The 25843-nt window shown below is 35.8% G+C and overlaps 1 protein-coding gene across 3 annotated transcripts in view; it reads left to right on the top strand.

Annotated features, from left to right (window-relative positions):
- LOC123868413 (potassium voltage-gated channel protein Shab) overlaps positions 1-25843 on the top strand; it is an 88351-nt gene that overhangs the window by 17372 nt on the left and 45136 nt on the right. The window contains exon 2 of one of the 3 annotated variants that reach the window (XM_045910933.1): positions 22222-22232. The exons of the other annotated variants lie outside the window; for them this stretch is intronic. The gene's annotated coding sequence lies outside the window, so the exon portion shown is untranslated. The remainder of the gene's footprint in view (positions 1-22221; positions 22233-25843) is intronic. 3 annotated transcript variants of the gene reach the window in all.

The raw sequence follows: 25843 nt of genomic DNA, 5'->3' as shown, positions 1-25843 counted from the left end.
ATTGTGTGCCATACAAAATGACAAATTTTTATACCGATTCGGTTTTATACCGTCGCCCTATTAATATTCGCAATTTAATCAACATATTTATGCAAAGAGTTAGTAACATGAATAAACACATTTATAATTTGGGAAGTCAAAACTCAAACCTGCAGACGGTTAATTATAACCTAATATTCAAAGTTTAGATATTACTAATAGCGGTTCTGTAACATAGTGGGTAAATGAGTTATTTAGCTTTTAACAAGCTTGACTGCTAAATATAACTAAAGCGAAGTTGTTGCACCGCGCTGTTTACATTATTCAACTAAGTGCTACATCAAAATTAAATAATACACAGTCACTATTGTACATCATAGGTACGTGCTTACATTTTCATATTTCATTGAAAAAAAAAAAATTGCTACATAATTCGTTGTTCTGCTTGCTGTTGCTTGTTTACTTTGTCTTACATCATTACCTACTACATAATATTAGGTGCTCTTAGCCTGGCGTGACTATGACTATGTCATAATCATAAACAGTACTAAACAGTTACATGAACCTATAGGTTGATCTCAGAGCTATGAGTAGATCAGTTATCAGTACGAAGACACCACGAGTCAGATAACCTAACTTTATTGTGTATCTTTTAGTTGGTTCAAGTAATTTTTATCTGTGTCTCATCATGCTCATGCATTGGTCGGTGGATCGGCTGCTTGCCAAACTATCGTAAATTGGGGAAATGGCTCGTAAATTCGACCATTATTGATAGCCATTAAATTAGACACTTTATAGGTCGCGCGTAGTAAAAACAGTGTCTGCCATGTAACGAGTACAGACTACAGTGTGTAAGACTTTGACACATTCATTATTTCCTTACAGATTAACAATCGATTTTTATTGACATGAGTTTATTGGTTAAAGAGGCTCATGTTATTAAGAGAGGCAAAATTTGTTTCAAAATGTGCTTTATTTGAGACCTTAGAAGCCTGTAACTTTAAAGTTCGAATCGGTTTATAGCTAGTGACTCTACCACCGGATGCTTATTCTACAGTGTGCAAAAAACTTGAGCCATTATTTTCAATGTCCGTCAAAATTGGAATAATATGTTAGTGTAATAGTAGCTTCTTCCCCGTATTTCTAAAGTATGAAAATCATAGCATTAGCAAAGAAGTTAATTTGTGGTCGCTGTGCCATGATATTATTACTTTATATATTACCGGATGACATTAAACTAATTTAGCTTTACAGCTCTAAATGTGTATATTATGACAACAAATCTCACAGCAATACCAAACACTAAATTATTTAGCTAAATTCTCTAAACACCGAACTACCTATAGAATTTAATTTAGTTCGAAATTGAGCTTTTTAAACGCCAATTAATTAGTTTATGTTTATGCAAGGACTATATTTTTTCGGCGTTTGCGTTTCAGGTTCTGTGTCCAAGGTTATCGGATACGAAAAGCTTTATAAACTTCGTGTCTCAAATTTGATCTAGGTAATAGGTATACGTCTGGTGACCCTAAGCTGGCGCTTATTAAGCCTTGATATTCAAAGAGGCAATAGCGCCAGCGTATTGGCATTTAGCCTATGAAAATAGTAAACTGTAGATGCCATGTGTATTATTTGTAAAAAACTAAGAAATATTTTTAATAAGTACCTAAGTACATAAATATACCTATAATCTTTTTAGGGTTCCGTACCTCAAAAGGAAAAACGGAACCCCTATAGGATCACTTTGTCGTCTGTCTGTCTGTCTGTCTGTCTGTCCGTCCGTCCGTCCGTCCGTCTGTCCGTCCGTCCGTCGTGTCTGTCAAGAAAACCTATAGGGTACTTCTCGTTGGCCTAGAATTATGAAATTTGGCAGGTAGCTAGGTCTTATAGCACAAGTAAAGGAATAAATCCGAAAACCGTGAATTTGATAACAAAAAAATAATAATTATAATTAAAATGTGTTTCAATTTTCAAAGTTAGATAACTATACTACGTGGGGTATCATATAAAAGGGTTTTACCTGTACATTCTAAAACAGATTTTTGTTTATTTTTAAGCATAATAGTTTTTGAGTTATCGTGCAAAATGTAAAAAAAAAAATCCGAGTACGGAACCCTCGGTGCGCGAGTCTGACTCGCACTTGGCCGGTTTTATTTTTGTTATAAATTGAAAAATATTTAGTCGATAAAACAAATCAACATTCTGTTTATTCGGTCAAAATCCATGTGACGAGTGTCGAAAGATGTTTTTAAACACGACGTCACATGTCCGATTGCGAGGTTTTAAAAGCTTCAATGTGATGAGCTTTTTTCTGATGTTATCGATTTCGGATTAATGAACTTTAAAACGTGGCAGCAATAATAATAATTAATTATTATTATAAATGAGTGACGTTTACTTTTCTGTTACTTATTCCCGATTAAATCGCTAGACCGATTTTAATGTACCTATTTATACCGGATATGATGATACTGGATTATTTAGACTAGGAACTAAAAAGACTAAAACAAAAACTAAAATTCAAAGACTAGATACTCTTACCCGCACCAACAAATTCCCCTCCAACAACAGGAAATATCACCGTGCTTTAACTAAGTAACTTGACCACAATGAACAATGATCTACTTAGTTGATAATTGAGTTTTAGGGCCTAAAATGTGTTAAGTTTTCCAATCATAGACACGCGATGTTGTACAGTCTAAATATGTTTTAATTGTTTAAACCACAATTACAGAAAATGTATGAAAAACATTATGTAAATGTACGAGTATTTAAAAGTAGATCTATAGCCTATATGAGCTAGTATTCACAGCGGCGTTGTTTATGTCAACATTTAGAATGATCGGATTGGATGTCTATCGAAGCACATACAAATCTAATGTCCCGGTTTATTTTAGATTTCTTCGTTATATTATGTAGATGCAATCGAACCGTGACCCTTCTGAGATCAATATACTTACCTAAGTGATATATCCAGCAGCTGAATCAAAAATACCACTCGGTTTATATTTGTGGAGACGCAGCGTGTGGCACATTCGCTTCTAATGCCGATGCCGGCTGTTCGGACAAATAGATGGGTCAATGTCTTGGACTAGATCGAACGCGTCCCGATCTCTTATTACTTTTATAAAATACCGTGACGTAAGAGGCAGGTGTACTATGAGAAACGTACGTTATCGTGTAACTGTAAGCGATAAAAATTCTAGTTTCATGTTCATATGTTCGAATTTCAAGCTTTACAAAAATACCAATAGACTAATGGAGACGAAATAAAATATTTGCAGCATAAAGTATATTATTATGTTCAGACTTTTGAATAAACAATGTACGAATTTTGATTAAAATAAAATAGATCCCGAGATACAGCTCGAGATAAATCAAATTAATAGGTAGGAACCTACTTATCTACTGTGATAGATAAATAGGTACGTCATGACGTATTAATTAGGTAAGCTAGTTAATAACAATAAATGTAACATTTGTTTTTGTTTTATGCTCATGTATGTATGTAAGTCTTCTTTGCGTTTTTGTTGAAATTATAGTTTCTCTTACCTTCTTCGTTTGATTAATAGGAGTAAGAAATTCCTCTATACCATGTAAGTGTAGAAAATGTAAAAGGTTTAAAAAGCGTCGCTATAAAGTATAATGAAATCACAGATATTACAAAACGTCTGGGTACATATGCGTTATGACTGTTCTGTTAGCGTATGTTAGTCACGCAATTCTATTTCGCTAGAGCCGTCAGATGACCGAATGAAATCGACATACGTGGGAGCTGACGAAAGAGTTAATATTAAACTTATTTATATGATATGCGTTAGCCCTGTAGCCCTGTATCAAGGAGAAGACAAAAATACTCGTCGTGACCTTCGTCGTCTCAGTCGTCGCCTCATTGTCAAATTATACAAGACAAGAAACAGTTGGTTCCTTGTCACCATTGTACGGTGTCGATGGCCTTTGAGAAATACTTGAACGCAGCTGTCGTCTTCCGACTTGAATTATTAGAGTGAAGCCACACGATGCGTTGACGGTGCGGTGCGGCACCTGAGCGGTACCGCTACGTCATCGTACAAAAATCGCTATACCAAGCTACACGAAGCGTTCGTGCGGGGCGCTGCCGCGACGCGCAGTTCAGCTGCAGTTCAGTTCGAGTGCGTGAACACCTTTACCCCTTGCAGTGTCGCACCGCAAACGTGCCGAACTTGTCGCTTGACATACGAAGCGGGGAGGGGTGGTGCGGTGCAACGCCATACTTTCTGCCGGAGCGGCAACGCAATGGCCGTGTGGCATCCAATACTGAAATCTACAGTGATGCATGTGGCGGTGCAACCCCGCACCGCACCGTCAACGCATCGTGTGGGGTCACCCTTATTTTCTTGTAATAAGTACATGTGCTCCTCGTTTATGTGTTTTTGTAATGGTCGTCTAACATGATTATTGGTTGAGCTTTATAAAAAAATTGTAATACAATGAAGCTACTACTGTTCATAACAATGTTAGACAGCGGTTAAAGTTTTTGTTCAAAAACTTTAAGGTCATAATATTTACGTAAGTATCTAGCTAATTACCTTTCATTTGTGGAAAATAAATTAACGGAGGCGTTTGAGGCAGCCTTACTTCAGTGCAGGCAGCCATCTTTGTTTACTTAAATATCTGCTCAGATAAAATTTAAAAGAAATATGGATTCCTGTATGAAATAAAAATGTTTGATGTCAAGTTCACTAGAAAACTACTTAGGTACTTACTTCATATTTTATTTAAATACAAAGTAGGTACTTCATATTTTATGTAAATACAAAGTAGTCTTTACTATAACTTATAGCATAAAGCACTGGGGATAATATTGTTGTTCTACCAAAGAAATAATATTTAGAACCGAATTGTTATTCATTAGTTCTACTCGTATCTATACTACCTCTTTATAATATTAGTGTAAATAGTAGATCTACCTAAAGAGTATATTTTAGTATATTTACCCTACCTATCTAAATTAAAAAGCAGTCAGTGAATTGTTTATGAGAGTCGTCAAGATTGATTTATTGGACTTATTTTACCGATAGAGTAGTAATCGAGAGCCCTAATGCTAAACTTACATTAAATTCAAAAGTAGTGATCGTAAAATAGAAAATTGGCTCTGGTTTGCGATCAGTGCGGAATTGAGTAACGAGACTCGTGATTTTGTTCTACTACAACCTATAAGTAATACAAGTGTAAATTAAAAATTCATAACACCCCCGACAAGTGAAGGTTACAGTAACTAGAAAAGCTGATAACTTTCAAACGGCTGAACCGATTTTCTTGGATGATAGCTAGAACACTCTCGATCAAGCCACCTTTCAAACAAAAAAAACTAATTTAAAATCGGTTTATTCGTTTAGGCGCTACGATGCCACAGACAGATACACACGTCAAACTTATAACACCCCTCTTTTTGGGTCGGGGGTTAAAAATAAAAACCTATAATACTTAATTAATATTGACCTTTCAGTGGAATTTTAGGTGTTTTCCATCAAAAACAAACACCCCACATTATAGAAATACACTCACGAGACCTAATAGTACAGGTACCTAACTAGACTTCATTTAGGTATACTGAATTTGTGCCCTACTTAGATAATGTCAGACTGAATTGCACGACTGCACGGGACGGTGCCTTTTAAGTTACTTATATGTACCTGCAAGCTAGCTAGCTGTATCACACCTAAAGGTAGACTTTGAGCTACGCGACCACGACGCGCGACAGCGACACGCGACTCTTTGTGTGAAGAGTATTTGAGCCCTAGTTTGATAATGTCAGGCAGGGACCTTTTTTTAACCGATTTCCAAAAAAGGAGGAGGTTCTCAATTCGTCGGGATCTTTTTTTTTTTTTTTTTTTTTTTATGTATGTTCCCCGATTACTCAAAGACCCCTGGACCGATTTGGAAAATATTTTTTTTGTTTGAAAGGGTATACTGTGCAGGTAGTCCCATATAAATTTGGTGAAGATCTGATGAATATCTTCGGAGATGGAGAACAGAACTCCTCAATGGATAAGAGCAAATTGCTCGCGATCACTGTAATAGCTTAGTAAACAGTAGGCTTTTAACTGGGCATAGCATATTATAGTACAGTGGGGCCACTAAAAATTGTGAAATAAAAAAATTTCAAAGAAAAATAAAACCGACTTCAAAAACCAAAAACACTAAAAAGTAGAAAATATTTTTTGTTTAGCTACACATGTAATGTACCTAGGTATGAAGTCGGGCGAGCTTCACTCTTGGATTTCTAATTTTGTTTTAATATGCTCGCTCGACTTCATGCCTAGGTACATTACATGTGTAGCTAAACAAAAATTATTTTCTACTTTTTAGTGTTTTGGTTTTTGAAGTCGGTTTTATTTTTCTTTTGAATTTTTTTTATTAAACTAGATACTTACGTACAGTCAAAGGCCGTACCTAAGTCGTTTAGCATCGTAATGATCATATTCGCGTGGCAAGGTTATGCACATGCGTAAGGTGTGTGTGGTGTGTTTATAGAAAAAGGCACTTATGCGACATTTTTTTGATGCAATAGTTTCGCAAAATTGCTACTCAAATTCTGAAGTCGACCATACCTGTATAAAGGCTTGTTATAGCTAGATATATATTATGTATGAATACACGTAAAGGTAGACTTTGTGCTACGCGACCGCGACGCGCGATAGCGATACGCGACACTTGAGAGGCGAAATATATGAAAAGCATTTGAGGTGAAACAGTACTGCATAGTGCATACACTCCTCTGATACACTCAGTAGGTAATCACGTTGCATCATGGTCGCATACCACAAGTCTACCTTTAGGCATATTTATTATTTAATTAATACGTACGTATCTTTTTTTTTACTGTCTAACTAGATATTCTCTTTTATTATTTGATTCGATAGATTAGCTTAAAGTTAAGTTAAGCAGTGTAAGTAAGAAGTTTTTCATCTATACTAATAAATAAAATTGGAGTGTCTGTCTGTAATTTCGAAATAACTACCGCATTTTAAGGTCATATGGTTATTTGAACGATACTATAACTGAATCACACGTTTTTAAAATTTTTGTCTGTCTGTCTGTCTGTCTGTCTGTCTGTTTGAAAAGGCTAATCTTGGGAACGGCTAAACCGATTTTGACGGGATTTTCACAGACAAGTAGAGAATTGACCAGGGAGTAACATAGGCTACATTTTTAACCGACTTTCAAAAAGGGAGTTGTGTTTTTCTACCTATGTACACCGAAATCTCCGAGATTTCTGAACCGATTTGCGTCATTTCTTTTTTAATCTATAGAGGAACTTTGCGACATTGTTTCATAAAAAATTTGGAGTCCAACTCCTCAATCCTGATGCTGCAGGGGATCTGGCCAATCCACGCGGGCGAAGCTGCGGGCATCAGCTAGTTAGTAAATAATTGATGGAAAAACTGTTTGTTAAAAATCCCGTGCTAATGGGGAAATTCCAAACGTCGGAACTTTGTGTTTGCATAGTGAAATAAATAAATATGAGTCAAAGCGTGCAGAATTTAACGTTGGAAGCGATTACGTTCTCTAATGGACCATAGGGTGCGATTCACCGGCCACGAGCAGTCATTCTGTCCCTGGTTCTGTAAATAATCGCTCCTAATTGCGCCCTTTACAAATACCTATTGCTGCCAAGCGCGAATTCAAATCAAACCAGATCTTTACAATTCCTTTACAAAGTTACACAAACAAAACTTATATAGGAAACTAGATGATGCCCGCGACTTCGTCCACGTGGATTTAGATTTACCAAAAATCCCGTAGGAACTCTTTGATTTTCCGGGATAAAAATTTGCTATGTCAATTTCCGGGATACAAGCTACTGTAACCATATAAATCGGTTAAACGGATGGGCTAAAAATCTCGTGGGAACTCTTTGATTTTTCGGGATAAAAAGTAGCTTATGATTTTCGCCGGGATGTAAGCTAACTCTGTACCTATCAAAATCGGTTAAGCCGTTGGGCCGAGAAAAGCTAGCAGACAGACAGACAGACACTTTTGCCCCTAAAATATTAATATAGTACCTATGGACTATTTTGTTTGATGGTAAATATACACTATGCACACTAATATTATAAGGAGGTAAAAGTCAGTTTGGATGTAGTGGGTAATCACCGGAACTAATGATTCGATTCTGAAAATTCTTTGACGGATATAGCTACTTCTCCGAGGATATAGGCTATAAATTGTATCACGCGGACGTAGTCGCCGGAAAAAGATAATAATAATTTAATGTGAGTTGTAATCGGAATTATTATGTCATTAATGACTAAATTGTTTGAAAATTACACCAGTTTAATCCGAACAAACCATATTGAGTGTCGGTTATAAATTAAAACAATAGCCCAGTTCGCGTCCAAGGGAATGACCGCACGAAACTTCGAAGAAAATTCGGCTTTGAAATACGCGTGAAAATGGGAAGAGCCCGGGAGGCATGCCAAGAACACTTGCCCGGCTAAATGCGGACAGACACGTCACTCGTTCAGGAGTGTCACGCACTGTTGTCCTACTCTGTGCTGTTGTGTCACGGACCGGAGCCCGGACCAGTGGACTCCGCCTTGCCAAAAGGGAACGAAATTCCTATTTTTGGGTCATGTTTGTAATCTTTTCCAAAGGGACAAATTCCAAAGAGACCTAATGAGGACGGTTTTGTTGTTTGTGTTATTTTTTAACAACGTACATCAAAATTAATAACCACAGTTCGGAAAGGAAAGTCTTGAGTGGAGACCGCGTTTAAGCAAGCGTAGTGTGGGACGCCCTGCACGATGGACCGACGATATAAAGCGGCTGGCGGGAAGTCGCTGGATGAGGAAGTCTCAGGACCGGGTGTGGTGGCGCTCTATAGGGAAGGCCTATGTCCAACAGTGGACGTCCACAGGCTGAGGATGATGATGATGATGAACCACATTTCAAACCCCAGAAATTAAGTAACTGATTTTTTATTATTTATTTTTCGTTCCTGTACGTAAATCAGTGGCGTAGCACCGTTGTAGCTTTTTAAAAGGCTTTTCAGAGTCTCGTTCGTATAACGCCACATATTATCGTCCGGCAATGCCGCCAATGGTGGTCGACAGACCGGTCAGACCGACGTCGGCAGTTGCACTAACCTAATTGCCGTCGTATCTCTGTATCTATGCCGTGGTAGTATTTATAAATACCGCCGGCCCATTGTTGCTTGTCAACTCATTAATGTCTTTTATGCACTGTCCTATTTTTTGTGCTATGAAAAAATGAGGGCTTCCAGTAGGTAATTTTAATGTTTTGAAGCGAAACTTTTAGGGTTTTATAACGTCGCTCGTTAGACAAGTAAGTAAAAACTTAACTAAGAAAATAAAACATCGGTCTCGTGTTTATAAGTAGGTAACGAATTTTAAGTATGGAAATACTTAGTTATAATAAATTCTTATAAAACTTAATTGCTGTAAAATTCTTATAAAATATTTATGTCAACCCACAAATGATTGCAAAATAATCTTGGAATATCAAATTCCTGAAAAGCCGGTAACGCATTGGCGTTTCCTTTTATATAATGTTCTTGGCTTGCCGTAATCACTTAACATAATGCGACCACCTGTTTGTATTTTCACCAATTATTTAAAAAAAACTGTTATAGTATATAAGGTATACAAGGACATAACCTAACAAGTGTAAATTAAAAATTTATAACACCCCCGACGATCCAAAGTATTTGAGTTATCCAAAACATCATTTTCAAATAAATAATTATGTATTTAGGCAACGTCCATCTTGACAGCTTGACATTTGTCAATTGACATAATATTAAGAACCTAACGGTTATCTAACCTTCTTTTCTACAAGAAAACTAGAAAAGAGCTGATAACTCTTAAACGGCTGAACCAATTTTTTTGGATTATAGCTAAGAACACTCTCGATCAAGCCACCTTTCAAACAAAAAAAACTAAATTAAAATCGGTTCATTCGTTTAGGCGCTACGATGCCACAGACAGATACACAGATACACAGATACACACGTCAAACTTATAACACCCCTCTTTTTGGGTCGGGGGTTAATAAAAATATTTGCGTTGAATTTAATTTTTTCCTGAAGATGTAAAGGAAAACAAACAGAAAGCCTGCAGTCCATTTTGATGATTTATATTTATAAACGTTGGTATAATTAATAAATTAAAAATACATATTTTTTTTCAATTAAACTTTTACAAGTAGGTACTTTTGAATCGTCAAATGTCTCTACCACATGTGTCTCTACCCTGGTTCAGAATGCCTAATCTACCTAATAACTGTATTTGTACAGAAGTACTGTCTGTATTACAACTTTGTTAGACACCCATATTATGTACCTACTGTTAGACTAATGAGTATTGAGTGTACGTTATTGTATAGAGCAATCAACAAAACAAACATACTAATGACAAAAAAGCTTGACCTATTTTTACGCGGCCTAAAAGCAAATGAACTGATGAACTGCCACATAAAACATTTTATGTTTCTATTCATCAACTATTTTTAGATCCGAAAAATGTAAGCAAATCCAAAAGACTTTTTTAATAGAATAAAACGGGTCAATATCCAAAGCTGCAAAAAGGTTTGCTAGAATGAATATTATAGCCAGCAGTATATTACCTACTGTGACCCTAAAAAGGATGCAATAAGCATTAAAGAAAAAGAGTGCACTATTCTCTGAAAATGTAGCTAATTGACATAATTTTTAAGTAGAAAAAAAATTTAATAGGTAACTACCACGTTTGTAAAATAATATTATGAGAACCTTTTTTTTAACGCGATTGTATCCATACTTAATATTATAAATTTGACAGTGTGTCTGTCTGTCTGTCTATCTGCTACCTTTTTACAGCCCAACAGTGTAACCGATTCTAATGAAATTTGGTGCAGGGTTAGCTTATATCCCGGGGACGGACATAGGCTACTTTTTATCCCGGAAAATCAAAGAGTTCCCGCGGGATTCCTAAAGACCCATCCACTTAACCGATTTGTATGAAATTGGGTACCGAAGTAGCTTACGTCCCTGTAATTGAAATAGGAAACTTTTTATCCCGGAAAATCAAATAGTTCCCACGGGTTTTGTAAAAATCTAATTCCACGCGGACGAAGTCGCGGACATCCTCTAGTTCAAAGTAAAACAGATGGAGAAAACGTTGATATATAACAGGAAACAAACAAAAATTATCTTTGGTAATCATTGGGTAATTTCCTTATTGTGGTTAGAATGTTCATATACTGGAAAAAACTAAGCTTTTCTAAGCTAGCATAATATAACTAATGCTAAGCCATAAATAATGGATCATTACGCAATTTATTGATTGATATGACTTATTGACGTATAAATTTTCGTATTTAATTTATTTGATGTCGATGGCGTCATAAAGAGACAGATAAACAACGCCATAATTGCTGTCATTAGATAGCAGCCACTCGTTCTAATTTGCTTCAGCTCAATCGTTCAGAAAATGTATTCGAAATGCTTTCCGCAAGGCAAGTTAAAGATAATAATCAATTTGCTTAAACAGACATGAACGATGAAATTCAACGAATTAGCTGAATATAATTAGTACCTAGTATAATTAGGCGAATGTATTTGCACGTAAATAATTTAATTTTGACTTCCTTCAATCGTATCCAATGAGCCTGAAATTAGTAATAATAGACTTTATTTTGTCGGCAGGACGTTGGCCAGTTTTTTTTATGTGTAGCTTTTACTAAGGTTATCCGCACCATTACCTATAAAGGATATTATTTAAGGCACTGGGTATTATTCTATACGTCTTGTTGGACTAATTATGTAAAGCATGTAGTAAAACTTACCAAAATTACATTGTATAATTTTTGTTTGTATAAAATAATAATGTCAACGCTGAAAATTTTAAGAATATTTTTATTTATTTTTTAAACATCTGTATTGCTTACATAATAAATAATAAACGTAAATTCAAAACTTAAAAACCCCCAACACAAAAGTCCCTAAAAAGTAAATAACTTTCAAAGGCTGAACCGATTTTTTTGGATTATAGCCAAGAATACTTTCGATCAAGCCAACTTTTAACCAAAAAAAAACTAAATCAAAATCGGTTCATTAGTTTAGGAGCTACGATGTCACAGACAGATACACAGATACACACGTCAAACTTATAACACCCCTCTTTTTGGGTCGGGGGTTAAAAAAGATGTAAGGAGTCATTCAAAACAGTAAGTGAACTATACAATGCGAGTCTTCATAATGTACATATTTTTTATATAGATTTTTTCCAGCGATAAAGAGTCTAGTTCCACCCAATCCAATCATATGAATTTTATGAGCCCATAACTCACAAAAGATTCTGAGAAGATGTATAAACTATTGTTATGAACAAAAATCGATACACGTCTAAAAATAATTGTTACAACAAAGCGAAAATTAATGAAGGGTTAAACTGAATGGGTCGTATACCGCTGGGACCAGCTCTTTAAATGTCGTTGATTTACCAGCTGATATACGAGCTGGTAATGACCGTTCGATAGCTTCTCATTATACGCAAATAGCAACCTTTATTTTAATAACCAGCCTGCTACATTATTTAGCGTAATCGCCGTTTCCGCCCTCCGACATTGCACCAGTAAGGCCGTGCCAGCCAAGTTTATGAGCACCTACTTTAAACCTTTATACTTTGTTCGAATAAGTACGTAGGTATTCACATAGTTTTAAAAACCGATGTTGAGGTGCCAAGGTGCTAGAATGTGCCAGCGATATCGCACCGGAAAGCGCAGCGTTGGAAGAGCCCCCACTAGGTGGTCAGACGACATCAAACGAGTCGCAGGGTGCCGCTGGATTTAGGCGGCGCAAGGCAGTGGTATGTGGAAGTCCCTACAAGTGGCTCATGTCCAGCCGTGAACGTCTATCGGTTGATAATGATGATGAATATGATGTACATATTAGATATCTACTTTAACTGGTCTATAGTTCAACCTTTTTTAACCCCCGACCCAAAAACAGGGGTGTTATAAGTTTGACGTGTGTATCTGTCTGTGGCATCGTAGCTCCTAAACTAATGAACTGATTTTAATTTAGTTTTTTTGTTTGAAAGGCGGCTTAATCAAGAGTGTTTTAGCTATAATCCAAGAAAATCGGTTCGGCCGTTTGAAAGTTATTAGCTCTTTTCTAGTTACTGTAACCTTCACTTGTCGGGGGTGTTATAAATTTTTAATTTACACTTGCTGTTATTCAAATTTATATATTTCTTCATTCTTATATGTTTGGAAGATCTATATTTTATTGAAAAAAAAAAATGATAATATCCAGTGTTTATCCATACTAATATTATAATTGCGAAAATGTGCCTATCTATCTTTCTGCCAGCTATTCACGGCCCATCATCTACTTAGTCCATTTAGAATAGTTATCTTCTTATAGGCTTCGTTTTATCCCTGAAAATGAAGAGTTCCCATGGGATTTTTTAAAATCCGAAACATATGCGAACGAAGTTGCGGGCGTCATCTCGTCATTTAGGTATATATATTTTAATAAATTTTGAATTAAAAAATCCGGCCAACTGCGAGTTAGACACGCGCACAGAAGGTTCCGTACTCGGTTATTTTGTCCAACATTTTGCACGATAAATTAAAAACTATTATTCATAAAAATAAATAAAAATCTGTTTTACATGTAATTGTATAGATAAATCCCTTTCATATGATACCCCACTTGGTATAGTTTATCTTACTTTGAAAATTAAAAATACTAATTATTTGTTCATGAATACATATTTCTTGTGATGTAACCACAAGTTCACGGTTTCTGGGTTTTTCCTTTACTTGTGCTATAACTACTTACTTGCCAAATTACATTATTCTAGGGTGTTCTTGACTGACACGACAGACGGACAGACAGACAATAAAGTGATCCTATGAGGGTTTCATTTTTCCTTTTGACGTACGGAACCCTAAATATGCTGTTTTCCTGTGTATTCCCTAAAGCGTGCAACTAAACTGAAAACTAACTGCTAGAGTGAATACAAATTTTATGCATTTTTACTGATCGTAATAGGCAATCCACGTTATTTGTCAGGCGACCTCGCGGTCGGTCTTTGACCTGTACGTTATATTACAACTAGCTGATACCCGCGACTTCGTTCGCGTGGATGTAGTTTTTTAAAAATCCCGTGGGAACTCTTCGATTTTCCGGGATAAAAAGTAGCCTATGTGCTAATCCAGAGTATAACCTATCTTCATTCTAAATTTCAACCCAATCCGTCCAGTAGTTTTTGCGTGAAGGAGTAACAAACATATACACACACACACACACACACACACACACACACACACATACAAACCTTTCGGCTTTATAATATTAGTGTGATTATGTTATACTTGCTCAAGGAATTTTTACTACATTAGGTATAAAAAGTTAGATGAAGTCTGTATTAAATATGTTTCCCGCAACTTCGTCCGCTATGATTTAGGTTATTCAAATCCAGCGGGATTTCTTTTATTATCCGAGATAAAAAGTTGCCTATGGTACTTTCTAAGTCTTTAACTATACCCATGCAAAATCACGTCAATCCGTTGCTCCGTTGCAATGGATTGAAGGAGAAATCAATAAACCATTTATTACAAACACACTTTCGTGTTTATATTACGTTTAACTGACTTTCCAAATATAGTATTTAGTTTTTCATTTTTTTATTACAAAATTGTTTTTTCATCATTTAAATGAAGAATTTTCGATCAGGATAGTTTTAAATTTTTTTCATTTTTAATACACACAAGTCCAGTTGTATGCATTAAACTCGTAGATATTTTTGTAAGTTTCTACTTCAATTAAAGTCTAAACCTAGGAACCTTGTGTACAAAACATAGCTGGGTACAATAAAAAAACACGTAACAAATAAAATAACACTATGATACTTAGTACGATTTGCGATTGCTACACTCTCGTAGCTTCTTGTAGAGAGCGGAAGGTCGTAGACAGCTACGAATACGGACTCTACGAGTCGTAGCATGGTCCAGTGATTCGATGCACGAATTTTACGGTCAATAATCAATAATTATAAATATGACAGTGTGTTTGTTTGTTTGTCCTTCAATCACGGAGCAACGGATTGATGTGATTTTTGCATGGATTTAAAGAGAGCGACATATATACTACTTTGTATCTCAAAAAAACTAAGAATTTCTTTGGAAAAACTTTGGAATTTTTAACCTAACTCTACGCGGACAAAGTGGCGGGCATCAGCTAGTTGATTATAATTAATTAATTTACCTACTCTCTTCAACAACGAGGCAAACACTTATATACGTGGGCTTTAATGCAAAATATTAGCGCTTTTAAAACGCTAAGTTGGTTGAATGGTAGTTTGCCTCAGTCAGTTCCTTTGAATTGCCGCTATTGAAATTGCTTATTCATGTACACATGCAACATTCAATTACTGATTATGAATTCTATGGCCCACATCACTCAGAATGAGGAAAGGTCAGAGGTAACGTAGTAGCGGTTACGAGACTCCTCTTTACATAATAAATCGCAAATCTATCAGTAAAGAATATTGAGACAAATGTTCTTATCTTATGATCGATGAAGATGTATGTTAAATTATTTTCGAGATCAAGAGATATTTGGACCTCGAACTATCACTAAATGGAGTGGATTTGTAATGCTGTAATTTTATCAATAAATATCTAAAATTAACGTTGTCTTCATTTCTTAATTTAATTAATATGTAAGATCTGATAACTGATAATAGAAAGCTTGAAAAAGATGATAAACTTTGAAGAAGTGAGAGAACGTTTTGTCATGGTTTAGCATTGGTTTAGTTATACCACGTTATGCAATGTTTTTTATCTCACCTGGTGGTAAGTGATGATGCAGTCTAAGATGGAAGTGGGCTAGCTTGAAAGGGGTATGACAGTTTTGTCAAACCCATACCCTTTATCGGTTTCTACAGGTCAGCGTACCGGAATACTAAATCGCTTTGCGGCACGTCTTTGCCGGTAAGTGGTAGGGTGGTAGCCACGGCCGTAGCCTTCCACTAGACAAATGTATGTACGTAATGTTTGTACATAATACACCTACAGTAGCAATTCTTTTCATTTTTTGTGCCCGTATAATATGATACCCTACCTTTTGGTTATTTGCCAATTTTATAAGTAAGATAAGCTTCAAATTTATAAAATGTCCACGTTTGACATCACAGTTTATTACGAGTATGCGCCAACCGTGAATATTGGCTACGTTGGAGTTAAGTCTATTGACATATGATAGATAGACTGCAGTCTACGTTGAGGTATTGGGGTGGATTCGTTATGGTTTTTAGTTGGAGGGCAAAGGGGAATATCAGTCATCATGAAAAACTGGACTAATATTCTTTAAAAAAAACATAGGCACATATACATAAGCTAGGAATACGACGCAGAGAGAAAAATGTTAGTTAACAATAAGTTAAAATTTCAAGGGTACTTAAAAATCAATTAAAAATGTCATCACTTTTCAATGAACTAGTTCGCCTATTTTTCTATTCAATCTTATTTTAATCAAAAGATATTATCGTCGTGAAGGCAAAACTTAAGTGTGGTGTAGAAAATCACAACTTTCACCCTACATAATTCTGTTAATGGCTTTAGGTAATCTTGAGTTATAGTGGCGTGATGGTGCTTTAATCCGGTGGAATGATTTATATGTTTTCAGCGACAAGTGCGTGCAAACTTGTGTAGACATTGGACTTCAAAGGCATTTCAATAGGCTAGTTTTGACAGTTGTGGGTAAGAAAAAATCAGCAGACGATTTATTTAGTACAGTACAGTGCTTCGTAGTACAGTTTCATCATGGAACGAACGAACGAAGCACTATTTATTTCATGGAACTTCCATGAAATAAATATTAAAGGAAAATAATGAAAAAAAAAAACTGAAATGCACGACTGCCCTGTTCTATAGACATTTTTCGAAAGTTTTTTTGCCATTGACCACACTTGCGATGAAGTAAGGATTCTAATGATACCCCATATTATATTATCTAAATCTGTACTGGATTTTAAAAGTTATGGTATAATAAAAAAGTCATATACACACATACATAATCTTACCTACATATACATTTATACATACAGTGAAAACATATGAGCTAGCCTTGAAATAAAACATCTGAATAGATGAAAGCTTAGAAAAATAAATTTGCTACAGAAAGCCAACTTCAAGTTTTGCTTGTTAAAAAGTTTGTTATAATATTATGTGACATCCCGTAGGTGCAGTCAGCAACAAAGCTTTGCACCCGTCCATAGTCGCTTGGACTAACGGGCAAACGGCAAAACTTAGCTTTGTTGCTGACTATATTTAGTTAAGTAAGTAGGTAAGTAGCCACTAACTTAGTATGGGTACATTTCAAAATATTGTAAGTTAAAATATGTAATTTCATTTGGTATACGTTTAGAATACATCGAAGTTTGAAATATACATAATGTTTACTTATGAAAATGAATAATGCCTACAAAGAATAATAGTTAAGAGTTAAATAGCTGGAGGGCGCCAAAATCGAATCTCAAACCGCCCGCCTGTCGCTTTAAGTATCGGTTAATGTATTCGAATCCTAAGGTCAAGAAATCATCGATTCGCCTCCGATAAGCTTGAAGACGCTTGGATTAGCTCGGTCGAACGGGCACGAGACGTCGCACTGTCTGCTGAGATTAGTCCAAGTTTAGATGGCGTCCAACGAAGACGAATGACCGCGATGGCTTCAAAGTTTTATATCTGCAATTTAGCACTATCGTTTTAGATTTTAAAGTTTTCAACATCACAATGTGAATTTGGCATGTGATTAGATTATGCTTCCTTACACTGCGGTGATAGCCTAGTGGTTAACAGGGATCTCTCCGTCACTTACTCCATACAATCGTAGTTCCAATTTCATTTGAATATTAAGCAACCAAAGTCCATGAAATTTTGCAGACATATTCTAGAAACTAATATCTGTGTCTGTGGTGTTTTAGATTTTTCTAAAAATATGTAGTTTTAAAATTACAGGGGCTCAAAGATTTGTATGTAAATTTATAAGACCGCGTAACTTTGAAACCGAATATTTTAACAGAAATCTGGAAAACCACAGGCATAGATATTAGTTTCTAGAATATGTCTGAAAATTTTCATGGACTTTGGTTGCTTAATATTCAAATGAAATTGGAACTACGTTTGTATGGAGTGAGTGACGGAGAGACCCCTCTTAAGATGTCGCCCTTCTATTCGGGTAGTTCGGCGTTATATGCGTCTTATGAAATTAAAAATTTTAACTCGCTTTAGCAGTGAAGGAAAACATCGTGAGGAAACCTTCATACCTCCGGGAAGCTGGAAGAAATCTATGTTTAGAGATAAACATTTCCAATGTAACTTAATTTATTATAACATTGTAACTACAATTTTGGTACATAAAAAAAACCTGATAGTTTTCCATAATGTTCTCAAAAGTACCTACGTGAAGTCTGCAAATCCGCACTTGGCAGTAGTGATGGACTATGGCTAACCCTTCTCATTCTAAGAAGATATTTATACTTAAAAGTGGGCCGGCGAATGGTTGATTTCATTAGGTATGAGATTATTTCGTTATTAAATTACGTTAATTATCTCCGTACTCGTACCTTCTCTTATAAATAAATGCTCTATATTAATATACTCTAGCTCTACTCAGCTAATAAGTGATTCACTAACCAAATGTTAGGTATGTAAGTTCACCGCTGTCAGTTATAAAGTATTTTTTTAAATCCATCATCATATTTTCATTTATTAAAAATATTACAATATAACTTAAAGCTAGCCTTATCTAATTAGTATACAAATCATGCTCACGTGGAATGGTGCCAAGAATACTGGCTGCATTTCCGCGCTGGACAGCCAGGCTGATCCGTTGCGCAATAAAGTTGGAAAAGAGCTCGACAACATTTTAAAGGCCAAGTTTTATATAACACTGCTGATATAAAGTGGCATTTGTATAAGTCGGTAAGCTGGTTGACAGTGTGAAGGTTCTATCAGATTATTTACTACCAGCGGCGCCTTCACGCCTGTCCCGTTCATTGCTCGAGATCAATACGGAGGCTGTCTCCACCCCAATACCAACTAGCCTACTTAGGCTGGCCGTATATTAGAACACTTAGAGACCTTGCATTGGGGTTGCATTTATACCTATTATAGACGAGCGAGAGTGCATTTCTCTCAGCTTTGCTGACAGCGTTTATAGATAGAATTATTATTTTTAGAAATATTTATCTACTCCTATATTATCTAGCTTATGAATATTTGAAAAAATTCGAAAAACACAAAGTGTGTCGCCATTACCTAGGTGATTGTAGGTGTTTTGCGCTTCAACGACTCAAGGAGTAGGCACTGACGGTTCAGGAGTTAAAATGGTTCATTATGATGTTGTTTTCGTTAGTCGTGGTGTTTAAGTAATTTTCGGTGGTTAATTATAATTATGTAGTATAATATGGATGGATCTTGTGCATCTTGTGTTTTATTAACCGCTTTCACAAAGAAATCGAACCTAAACTTTTGCCAAAAGATGTGTCTAACCGTTTCCACAAAGAAATCAAACTTTAAATCTTTTTGACATAAAAAATAATTATATTTTTGTTCCGTTGGTATCCGCCAAGTTTTACAATAAACGCTTGCCTACACCACATCATACCCCTTCTTTCCCAATAGTATGAAATATTTATGAACTATGAATAAATAATATTGTGGAGAATCTTGACTACAATATTAGGTAAATACGACTAAGTGTATGACCATTCAGTCTAAGCTAAGACTCTTGGCTAGGAATTAATTCCAGTGTTTAAGTATTCAGTCTAACTTAGTGCTGTAAAAATGATGAAATAAAACAATTTGTAATAACATATCATAACACGTATCAGAACCGCACCAGTCGCTAGTTCTAAAAGAAACGCCCAATATTATAAAAAATGCAATCTCGCACGATCAATTAATTTTAAGTTATATATTATTATTCATAATAATTGAATGAATGAATGAATATAATTGTTGGTTTTTGTAACTCATTTTAGTTACAACACTACTTTTTTAGAAAATCATCGCGCTTGCTCGAGCGCACTTTATCAATTTGCAAATATGTACCTAGATAGATTTTATTTCCACATTTCATATTTATTATTGCTCGCAGCGCATATGTGATCACGTGCCTTTATGGTATTTCTTCCCACTTTGGTATCTTTCTGTTAAAATTATTACCTATATTAAAAACTAGATGATGCCCGCAGCTTCGCCCGCGTGGATTGGTCAGATCTCTTGCAGCATCAGGAGGAGTTGGAATCCAATTTTTTTTTATGGAACGATGTCGCGAAGTTCCCTTAACGATTAAAAAAATACGCAAATCGGTTTAGAAATCTCGGAGATATCAGTGTACATAGGTAAAAAACACAACTCCTCCATTTTTCAAAGTTGGTTAAAAAAGTAGCCTATTTTACTCCTTGGTTAATCCTCTACTTATCTGTGAAAGTCCAAAATAGCCATTTCGAAGATTAACCCGTTCAAACAGACACGACACTTCAATTTTATTTATTAGTATAAATATAGATTGAACTGATTAACAGTATGAGAAAAATCTTTCGGAGTTATAAGTTATGAAAGTACAACATCCATCAAAGGTGCCATCAAAATTGACCAGGGCCCTGATTATAATGATGGTCTTGTAGCCAATTACTTTGTGTCACAAACATACCTATAAAGAACTTTTCACAAATGTTAGTTTCTCTAGTACTTAAATACAAAATGCCTAGGTACTATGTGTACCGGGCCACGAAATAGTTTTGAATAGAATAGTTGAAAGTTATTTTTTAATTTACCTTTTACTCTGCCCCAAAAACCCGGCTGAAGTTTTCGAATAATTTTCAGCAGTAGATACTTCTACACGTACAGTTTCATGAAAAGGTAAGTCTAATAGGCGCATACTACACATAGCCTTTCGTATTATATACATACAAAATTCGAAACGTGGAAAGGATAAAGTCATTACGGTGACGTAACGTGCCCTGGTTTACAATGAAAGCTCGCAAATATTAAATAGGTACGTAATACCCGTATAACTTCTATCAGCTTTTCAGAAATAAGCGTTAATTTCACAGTTCATAAAGTCGGAAATGTTAAGAAAATGAGATACAGCCAATTGCTTTCCAGGATCACTGATCTTTCGTACTGTTAAAATTATTGTTTGTATTCTTAGAATTTTCGTGCTCCATCTGGTACCGATATCATAAAGAATATGATTTTATTTTTCTCTGTACAGATGCTATTCAGGTATATATGTAGGGGATTGATATATTTTTTCTATCATAGTTAACAAAGCTTTCTTTGTATGGCCTATAATCTAGCGCCAACGTCTCCGCACTTGCACTCCATAAAATACAAAGTAGTTATAAGTACCTAACGTGAATTCGAAACGCTAAGAAAATATAACAAGTAGATAAGTAGCTATTTTATTAGACAGCACTGTTTTGTGACCTATTTTCATACACATATTATACGAGCCAAGTGTACTTAAGTTAATATTTGCCCATCTTCCACAAATTCCCTTGGCACGTTGTAGGACTTATTTTCTTACAAAGTTAGTAAATAATTATTTTGTGATAAATTTAGCAATTCAGTTATTCCTTACATTACATTGTATGCAGATGACTTCGAATTTATTCAGTTACTTAGTATCAAGTTTGAAAAATATATTTGCTCGGTTTAAAATAATGTAGAAAATTATACCTACTATTTCCTTAAAAAAAATGGTCTAGTATGCGAGTCGGACTCCAACCAACCAAGCCATCGCCAAGCCAAATAACACTTTTTGTCCCCACACAGCCCACTGGGCACTCGTGACCTCACGGATCGCGGTACATGAGCAAGTTAATGACGGACAGCGCCATCTATGATGTGATTTAGTAAACATATTATTTTTATTATGCTATTATAAGACATTGCTACCTGCCATGAAATTTGGCAGATTCTAAGGAAAATACCCGGGTAAAAGCTAGTCATAAAAAAACAAAATTAATTATACTCTTACTCAGAATAATAATTAAGTGGTCAGTTTAATTTTACGTTGGTAGAATGAGTTCGTAAAGCAAAATGTCTGTTGTTCATCAAAAAGCAACACATACTTAGTCGATCTTGGATTAGTGCTTGTGAACACTTCACAGCGCGAAAGACTTAAGTCTTTTATCTTGTCTAGACCACTTAACAATTTAAATAGCGCAAACATGTATTCTTTAAAGATGTTAAACTTAGTTTAGACAAAACTCCACTTAAATACATAACCTATCATTTGTATATTTGTTTATCTTTGATGAATAATTACAAGAAGAGCTTACTGATGACAAAAAGTGAGAATATTCCCTCAACCACGATTGACAGAATAATATTTGTCGTTTAGGCGATTTATACTTTCACATTAGTAAGTTTTACACTGTAATGTTTGAGCACGGTTAAAAACATCCCGGCCAAGAAACTGCTGCTGTTACTAGGATAATCAGTATTGGACGGGAAATGTATGTAAATGAGGGCGATCACAATAGATCGCCAACGGTCAACGTGACGTAGGGTCTAGAAAACACTGTACAGCCGCCAACGACAACAAGAAGAAGAATGTTTAAGCATATCATCATCATCATCATCATCAACCGATATACGTCCACAGTTGGGCACAAGTCTTTTGTAGAGTCTTCCACGCGGCACGGTCTTGCGCTGTCTGAATCCAGGGGTGATCTGGATTCAGGTTGTGCATCTATCTATCTATCAACCTATCAATCATGAGTACCAATACTTCATAGTTTTTTTTTAGTTCAACTAAGTATTTAAAAAAAAGTCTGATTAATAAGAAGTATATTTTGTGTCAGATTTTGTAGGTATGTAACTAAGTACCAACATAATTATTTTTTCACAAAAGTGGCATTTACCTAAAGTTATTTTACATAATAATCGTAATTTAAATTCGTAATTAAGTTTGTTTCGTAGTACACTAAAAATAGGATCTTTAATTAAAGTTCGCTGCCTACGCATATAACGGAGCGCTTATCTACGCTCGTCACTCACTCAGACTATCGCTCTGCTTTTCAATGTATTTGCAAACAAGTTTGCCCCTGATATTTAAATGAGATAGAACCATGATAGAACATAGAAACAGTAGCAATGTTTACGCTGATGGCGAGTGCAATGTAGGCTATTATTAGATTAAAGTCGTCCGGAAGGCCTGATACAGGGCGCGCCACGCTATCTGCCAATCGATTTGCCCCCGCCCACCTCTCTCGATTCTGTCCCGGTGAAAATTGTTCTTCTTTTCTCATTTTTAGGGTTCCGTACCTAAAGGGTAAAAACGGAGCCCTATTAATGTCTCTTTGCTGTCTGACTGTCTGTCTGTCCGTCTGGACGGCTGCCTGTCCGCGTGTCACAGGTCTCTAGCTAGTAGACGTAATGAGCTACAAACCTGTGGTATTTGATATACCTAGAACGTTGACAAAAACCAAATATTGAATTAGAAATTCAATTAAATTATTTTTTAAGGGAAATGGAAGCCCCACATACATGAAAAAGGAGCCGGAAAAAAATCTTATCTATTTATATATAGACTAGCTAATGCCCGCAGCTTCGCCCGCGTGGATTTAGGGTCTGAAATCCCGTGGGAACTTTTGATTGCAGCATCAGGATTGAGGAGGTTGAATCCAATTTTTTTATGAAACAATGTCACAAAGTTCCTCTATCGATCAAAAAAAAAAAATTACGCAAATCGGTTCAGAAATCTCGGAGATTTCGGTGTACATAGGAAGAAAAACACAACTCCCTTTTTGAAAGTCGGGTGAAAAAGTAGCCTATGTTACACCCTGGTCAATCCTCTACTTGTCAGTGAAAATCCCGTCAAAATCGGTTCAGCCGTTTCGAAGATTAGCCTTTTCAAACAGACAGACAGACAGACAGACAGACAGACAGACAAAAATTTTAAAAACGTGTGATTCAGTGTTGGCATCGTTCAAATAACCATATGAGCTTAATATGAGGTAATTATTTCGAAATTACAGACAGACACTCCAATTTTATTTATTAGTATAGATACTATAAATATGGAGATTATCTTTTTACAGTTTTATAATAAGTAGGCATAGGTACAATGTTCAGTCGCAGCGATTAGTCTGTTTTATTTATCATCTCAAATACAGCAATCAAACGTAAAAAGTTGTCAAACGCAATGCATTTTTATCGATGTAATCGCATAATCGCTTATCATTTGATGCTAAAATCATCTTGTCTGCTATGGCACTTCGAGTTAGTGACCAATGATGCTACGTCGTAGAGATAAGACCGGGACGGACGTCTTAAGCCCTAATTCCCACGAGCGTTAAAAAAGAGTTGCGGTAAAACCCGGCGTTGCGCTGACAATACAAAGTACGCGTTAAAAAAGCGTTGACTTGTGAACAGATACTTGGGAATGCATTTGTTCTATTTGAACGGTTTTTTAACGGACGTTAAAAAGGCTCTCGTAAGGCCTCATTCGCTCGAGAGCTTTCACGTCAACGCTTTTTTAACGCTCGTGCGAATTATGGCATAATGTGCTCTCCGAGATATGGATGAAAAGTCATTCATTTCTATGACCTATATGTACATTATGTTGTTAATAGTTGTTATTGTAAGGTTTGGGAATCAAAATTTTCTTAGTAGTAACCGAATCACAAAGTAGTAGGTACCTACGACGCTATTTGAATATTTTATGCCATTGAGTCGGACGGCCACATCGATCCACTTGTTAACGTGGGGTAAATTAGCTTTGTACGTTTTGAATAGGGGACAACATAGGGGTTGAAGTATTTTCAAAGGTTTTAACAAATACTATTTTATACGATTTCTACAGAATTAAAAAAAAAAAACAGGAATTTAGTCATTGAAATGGGCATATTCTTACAAGTACGCTGGAAGACGTACGCCATAGACTACAGATACCATACAAAATGACAGTGATTTTTAGGGTTCCGTACCTCAAAAGGAAAATCGAAACCCTCATAGGATCACTTTAAGGTTTACCTGTCTGTCCGTCCGTCTGTTGTGTTTGTCAAGAAAACCTATAGAGTCAACTTCCCGTTGACCTAGAATCATGAAATTGGCAGGTGGGTAGGTCTTATAGCACAAGTAAAGGAATAAATCCGAAAACCGTGAATTTGTGGTTACATCACCAAAAAAATAATTAAAATGTGTTCAAAGTGAGATAACTAGGTATACCAAGTGGGATATCATATGAAAGGGCTTTACCTGTACATTCTAAAACAGATTTTATTTATTTTTTACATAATATTTTTTGATTTATCGAGAAAATGTCGGAAAAACACCCGAATACGGAACCCTCGGTGCGCGAGTCTGACTCGCATTTGGCCTGTTTTTATACCGATTTTAAGCGCCCTACTGAAACTATCTGAAATGAAAATTGACCCTTGTGTTAAATGGTCGTGTTGCCAGATGTCTTATGACTAATATATATTTAGTTCCAAGTACACTCACATGACGCTCACTGCTGCTATCAACGCCAAAATGGCGAAAATCAAGTTACTACAAACACCGTTTTGCAGTGCAGAATAATGAATTTAGCTCATCACGAGACAACACTTAATATAAGCTTACAGATGACTGATGTAGAGCTTACGTGTCTGTACATACCTAATAGGAACGCTAGCCGAACCGTAGCGAAAATTCGTAAGTCTATGAGCCGAACTATTGTATAAACAATCAGTTTGGCTAGCTTCCTTCCACTCTACGATATCACATGAAGTGTTATTATGGGAAACTGTCCTTGAGTACCTACACATCTCAATTCACATTATAAGTATCTACATCTGTTGATTTCTTA

Source organism: Maniola jurtina, chromosome 9 (assembly GCF_905333055.1).
Source record: "Maniola jurtina chromosome 9, ilManJurt1.1, whole genome shotgun sequence".
Lineage (NCBI taxonomy): Eukaryota > Metazoa > Arthropoda > Insecta > Lepidoptera > Nymphalidae > Maniola > Maniola jurtina.
Note: the sequence above shows the minus strand (reverse complement) of the source record. Positions and strands in the feature narration are given on the sequence as shown.